Raw genomic sequence first — 7,351 nt, forward strand, 5'->3', positions numbered from 1 at the left:
ATTCAGTATGATCTTTGCATCCCGGCCACAATGGCTTCTGAGCTGCATTTAGTAAATCATAGAACTTTTGATCATCTATATTTGGGGACTCCTCTAATTCTTCATCACAATGCATTTGATATTGTGGTCCAGTAGCATCATAAACCATGTTTTCAAATCTATTAAAATAAATGTTATGTCGCTCTTGTGCAGATTGTTTCCTTTTAATTTCTACATGCAACTCTGGATCACTTTCTCCATGAGATGTCCAATACCAGTAGTCAGGTTTAAACCCTTTTCGTAAAATATGAACCTTAACCACTTCAAAATCTAAGAAATCAATGTTTTTACAAACAGAACAAGGACATCTAATTTCTCTATTTGATATGTCTGGTTGTTGGATTGCAAATGACACAAATTCGTTTAACCCGTTTAAAAATGCATCAGTATACCCCTTTCGACTAGGATTTAGCCTATTATACATCCAACTACGACATTGGCAGATATCCATTTTCTGTAATATCATTAAGCAAATGCTATACATTATAATTAACAATTTTTAGAATTAAACATCTACCAAGAAAATAAATAAAATAAACTATTTGAGTAATTAACCATCATACTTCCTAAGCACATGTAGACACTAGCATTTTCATAAATAATATGCAATTTAACATGTTCTAGAATTACAAAATTATTTGTTATAGAATGAAGCATAATCAAAAAATTACCTTTCCAAAAATTGAATACTCAACCTTATATCTTGTACACGAAAATTGCTCAGCCTCTTTGCTATTCCAAAATTACAAGAATGCCTATATAGAATAAAAAATAATCAAAAAATTAGAAATTACCATTTCATTTAATACATTTAAAATTGAACAATTGCACTCATTACGTAATGCGACAATATATATATATATATATATAATATTTTTATACTAAGAATGTATATTATATTAAATTTTAATAAATATTTCTAAGACTGTAATATCATGTAATGATCATTATATGTTAATAATTGTAGATCACTTTAGAAAATGTATGAATTTCTCAAATTATAGTTCAACTAATATAATTATATTAATATAGGTTCATTTGCAATTTAAATATGATTGAATTAGACAGTTTTCCCCCTTTAAATGAATTATATACAAAAATAATAACGAAAAGTAGACAAAGAGAAACAGTAGAGGGATTTATTTCTTAAGTGGCAAATGCAGAGGCACCATTCTAATTTTGTTGTCATATGGAAAGTAGACAAAGAGAAATAGTAATATGCAGAATATTTTGTTGTTATATGCAGAATATTTTTACTCACTTTAGTTTAATAAATTCAAAATGATTACATCACAGAAGAAAAAAAAACACAAATAATGAAGCATAATCATAAAATTAGAATATAAATTCCTTACCTTTTGGTTCACGCCACAGTTGTAGTTTAACGGTTTAAGAGACCCGGTTGACTTCACGTCGTAGTTGCGGATGTTGGAATGAGAGGGGATTAACAACGAATGATGGTTTTAGGATTTGTGGTGGGTTGAGAAAGAAAAAAAGAACTGATTTTTTTGTAGAAAGAACGATTGCCCTGTTCAATTAGGCTGGGAGTGGTTGAGTTGTGGTGTTGAGAAAGTACGATTGTAGAAAATAGGGGTTTTAGTGTTTATTTGAGGAAATAGGGGTTTTAGTGTTTACTTGAGGAAATAGGGGTTGTACGGTGCACAAATATTCAAATATATGAATATATAATTTTGTTTTTTTTCTTCTTTTTTTAATTATTTCTTTTTTAATTAGTTATTAAATATTTCACATTTTCTAAAAAAAAAATAATTATGCAAAAATTATTTCACATTTTTCGTTTTTTTATTAATAAATTAAATTAAATTATGTAATTAAAAAATAGTTAGTGACTGAAATTTTGGTCGCTAAAATTTAGTTGCTATTTCAGTCTCTACTTTTTGTTAGTGATCAATTTAGTGACGGATTGATATTTAATTTCAAGGTTTAAATTTTCAGTCTCTATTTGGGTCGCTAGTGTAAAAGGCAAATTTTCTATTAGTGATAATTAGCGACTGAAATTGTAGTCGCTAAAATTCAGTCGCTATTTCAGTCTCTAAATTTCATTAGCGACCGATTTAGTGACAAAAAAATATTTAGTTCATAAAATCAAAATTACGGTCTCTATTTCGGTCGCTAGTGTGACTGAAAATATTCGGTCTCTAAATCGGTCACTATAGGCGAAATTTCTAGTAGTGTTCATCACCCCTTAGGGAACATTGTGTTACAAGGTAATTCCTTTTGGTCTAATGAATGCTGGGGCAACCTACCAAAGAGCTATGGTAACTTTATTCTATGACATGATGCATAAGGAGATAGAAGTTTATGTAGATGACATGATTGCTAAGTCACAAACAGAAGAAAAATATGTGATTGATCTAAAGAAACTCTTTGAAAGATTCAGAAAGTTCAAGCTAAAATTTAACCCCTTCAAATGCACTTTAGGTGTACAGCGGGGTAAATTGTTAGAATTTGTGGTTAGTCAAAAAAGAATAGAGGTCGACCCCAATAATGTTCGAGTCATTTTGGAAATACCTCCCCAAAGTACAGAGAGAGAGGTTCGTGGTTTTCTTGGGAGACTAAATTGTATTTCAAGATTTATATCACAACTAACTGCCACTTGTGAATTGACCTTTAAACTTTTACGGAAAAAAAATCAAACAGTTGTGTGGAACGAAAAATGTAACATAAAAACATAAAGAATAAGTTATTTATAAAATGGTTGTAACATACAAAGATTGACATGAGATGTTGTCGTTTGCACTACACGAGTATCGCACTTTGATACACCCTTTAATTGGGGCAACCCCTTTTTCCCTAGTATATGGGATGGAGGTTGTGCTACCCATTGAAGTAGAAATCTCCTCGATAAGAGTATCAATGGAAGCCAAACTAAAAGAGTCATAATGGCTACAAACCCGTTTCGATCAATTGAATTTAATTGAAGAAAAAAGGTTGGCGGCCTTATGCCATTGACAATTATATCAGAAAAGACTGAAAAGAGCGTACGAGAAAAAAATACGAGAAGAAGACTTGGTGCTAGAAAAAATCTTACCAATTAAAAAGGATTATCATGGGGAATGGGTCCATAACTATAAGGGCCCATGCTTCGTGAAGAAAACTTTCTCATGTGGAGCTTTGATCATCATGAATATGGATGAAAAAGATTTTGCCCTCCTTGTAAACTTGTACACCGTAAAAAATATCATGAATAATAATGAATACCCGCTAGGTTGAAGACCTAAATGAGGCAACCTAGGCAAAAATTAGAGTACAAAAAAATAATAATGAATACCCGCTAGGTTGAATACCTAAAAAGGCGACCTAGACAAAAATAAGGGTATAAAAAAATATATACCCACTATATTGAAAACCTGAAAGGGCTACCTTGGCAAAAATTAGGGTACACAAAAAATATTTGTTGGGTTGAAAACCCGAAAGAGCGACCTGAGAGATGAAGAAAAACAACAACAAAAATAAAAAAACAAAAAATATATAATCGTAAGGTTAAGATCAACAATATGGATCAGACTATGGCATGAGAAGTATTGGAAAGTAAAACATATATCATACCTCGATATAATGAATTGCAATAAAACTAGATATAGTATAGCTTGTTTACAGTACAAGGCAAACAACAACATGAGATCCAACTTAACATCACAATATTAATTATTCTTCTTCAAAGAAAATAGAAAGAACGAAAAAAAAAAGGAAAAAATAGAAGAGGACAAAAAACAGATCAAAGATATCAAATTTAAGAAAAAAAAATATAAGTGTTTTTTCTCATTCAAGATTTGAATGATCGTGTCCAATAAAAATATGAATAAAAATCAACATATTCATTCATTTATCGATTCATGACATTTTATAAATTTAAAGCCGAGAAAACGACCTGCATCTTGAAGCTGGGAAAACGACTCGCACCCGAAGCCAAGAAAACGACCCGCATGTTAAAGCCGGGAAAATTACTCGAACCTCAAGCCGAGAAAACGACCCGCATGTTGAATCCTGGAAAACGACTCGCACCCTGAAGCCGAGAAAACGACTTGCACCCTGAAGCCGAGAAAACGACTCACACCCGAAGCCAAGAAAACGACCCGCATGTTGAAGTCGAGAAAACGACTAGCACCCCAAAGCCGAGAAAACGACCCGCATGTTGAAGTCGGGAAAACGAATCGCACCCTGAAGCCGAGAAAACGATCCGCATGTTGAAGCCGGGAAAATGACTCGCACCCCGAAGCCGAGAAAACGACCTGCATCTTGAAGCCGGGAAAACGACTCGCACTCAAAGCCGAGAAAACGACCCGCATGTTGAAGCCGGGAAAACGACTTGCACCCCAAGGCCGAGAAAACGACTCGCATGTTGAAGCCGGGAAAACGACTCACACCCCAAATCCGAGAAAATGACCCGAATGTTGAAGTCGGAAAAACGACTACCACCTCGAAGCCGAGAAAACGACCCGCAATTTTAATCCGGGAAAACGACTCGCACTCGAAGACGAGAAAACGACTCGCATGTTGAAGTCGGGAAAACGACTCGCACCCCGAAGCCGAGAAGACGACCCGCATGTTGAAGCCGGGAAAACGACTCGCACCTGAAGCCGAGAAAACGACCCGCATGTTGAAGCCAGGAAAACGACTCGCACCCGAAGCCGAGAAAAGGACCCACATGTTGAAGCTGGGAAAACGACTCGCAGTGAAACTGAGAAAACGATTCGCACCAAATTTGAGAAAACAATTAGTATCTTGAAATTGGATAAAAGACTTAACAAAATTATATTCAGACAACATTAGAGTTGTCATCTTTACTTATCACTTACTTTGATTCTCAAAGTAAATTCTAAGTAAAGAGGGGCAGCTGTTTACACCTAATTTTGTCCGCTACTTTATGATTTTTAATAAATATATAAAATAATAATAATAATAATAATAATAATAATAATAATAATAATAATAATAACTAATAATGATGAAAATAATAATAAAAATAAATTGTTATATTTTTAGAAAATCATGGGTTTGGTTTCTATTTGACACTCATTCATTTCCAGAAACTTTTAATATTTTCTAATTAAAAAAATAAAAAATAAAAACAAACGTATTTAATTGAATTGAATTTATGGTAATAAAAATTATTATAATGGTCATCATTTGAATGAAAAGAAACCGTAAGAAATAAATCAATGGTATTAAAAATCAGTATAATGGTGATCAATTGAATAAAAAAAAACCAAAGAAATGAATCAATGATAATAAGAATCAGTATAATTGTGGCCAATTAAATGAAAATAAACAGATTAATGGTAATTCATTGGCAATTATTATCTTGTTTTTTGTAATCTACACCCAAAAAGTCTATAAATAGTCTACCACAAGAGGGTAATAGGTTGAAAGAATTGGGGCGCACAATTGGGGGGACAACAGGGAACACAATTGAGAACACAAAAAAATAAAAGAGAAGAGAGAATAATAGAGAGAAAACAGAGAAAAAAAATTGGAACGAGCTAGTAAAAAGTATTTCTAGTGCGGTAAGCACTTATTTTTCTTTTTTCTTCTTGTCTATTTTTTTTTACATTATTATTGTTATTGTAACATCCCGCTTTTTCGAGACATTAACTACCGAAATTCTAAACGTAAAATTACAGGTCCGCTTTTATTTATTTATGATTATCTTAAGTACTCATTTACTTTAAAATCATTTAATAACTATTTTAATTAATTTTCAAAAATAATAAATCAGAGTATTTGCAATTACTAAAAGTAAATTTAATACATCAAACAAAAGAAACTCCTAGAGTCAAAACTCTCGACGTTCGACTACCCAAACAGAAATCCTAGTTGGTCACAAACTTTGGACTTGTGGAAGACTCACCAAACAAGTCTAACACCAATACAGAAGTATCTCGGAGCCTCCGACTGCATGCTACTGTACTTTCTCGCATTTCTCCTATTAGATTGATCGTGATATTATTCGCTCAAATAACACTATATGTGACGTCTTATCAAATGTAAGGGTCATCTCCAAATAACAAACACAGAGCAAATATGCATGCATATATAGTTGTTATAGCAAAATATAAATAAATCATTTACTTCATTTAACAGTTAAAATCACAACTCACCAAAGATACACTAACAATAAAAATATAATAACAGTACAGTGTTTGCGTAATTAATAACATTAATTCACCCAAACGACCAACAACAGGTACAGTGACAATACAAATATAACATTACGATATCTACATAATTAATAACATTAATTCACCCAAACAATTAAGAGGTACAGTAATAAAAACAAGTACAATATCACATATTAATTCACCCGAAACTAGCAGCAGTACATTCATAACCATAATATCCACATCATTCATTATTAACATTCTCATTCATTATTAACATTGCCTCACCCAAACGAACAAATACAATCGTATACAAATCTATCAGTATAATATATACATCGTTGATAATATTATTTCAACACAATTAATTCAATGCATACTTAAACAGACCTTATGACTTAATCTATATGCCAATGTAATGATTCCGGAATATCGCCTCCCCCGCAAGGGCATTTCGTGGGTCCTTCCAAGCAACACCACTAGCTCAACATCCCCGCAAGGATATGTGGGCTCCAACCAATAATGGATGCACCACCACACGACTATGAACGAATGCATGAATGTTGACACTTTAATAAAATATAATGCGATACTAACTTATTAATGACATATCACATAACATTTATTCTTCACACTTTGAATATGTTCAACACAACCATTATAACACCATATCACATAACATTTATTTTCCACACTTTGAATATGTTCAACACAACCATTATAACAACATATCACATAACATTTATTCTTCACACTTTGAATATGCTCAACACAGCCATTATAACAATATATCACATAGCATTTATTTTTCACACTTTGAATATGCTCAACACAACAATTATTAATATTCATTCTGAAGATAACGCACAAACAAAACCAATAAATAACATCACAGTACATTTATATCACATATAATTCAAATAGGAAAGCGAATGAAGTGATGTCCTTACCATTAGTAAAGTTATATTTAGAATTATGCTTCACAAACTCTTGTCTCGCTCATTTCACACCTGCTGCTGTGCGAGCACGGCTTCTCCCTCTCTGAACGTCATTTAGCGATCGTGGAAAACGTGGATCTGAATGTTGCGAACCTGCTGTCCAAAAATCAGCTCGATCTAACGGTTAACGAATGCGCAATCGATGTTTCTCGGATATTGATTTAACAAATTCGGGAGTGGAGTTACTCCTCT

The sequence above is a fragment of the Cicer arietinum genome, chromosome 8 (genome assembly GCF_000331145.2).
Source record: "Cicer arietinum cultivar CDC Frontier isolate Library 1 chromosome 8, Cicar.CDCFrontier_v2.0, whole genome shotgun sequence".
NCBI classification, from domain to species: domain Eukaryota; kingdom Viridiplantae; phylum Streptophyta; class Magnoliopsida; order Fabales; family Fabaceae; genus Cicer; species Cicer arietinum.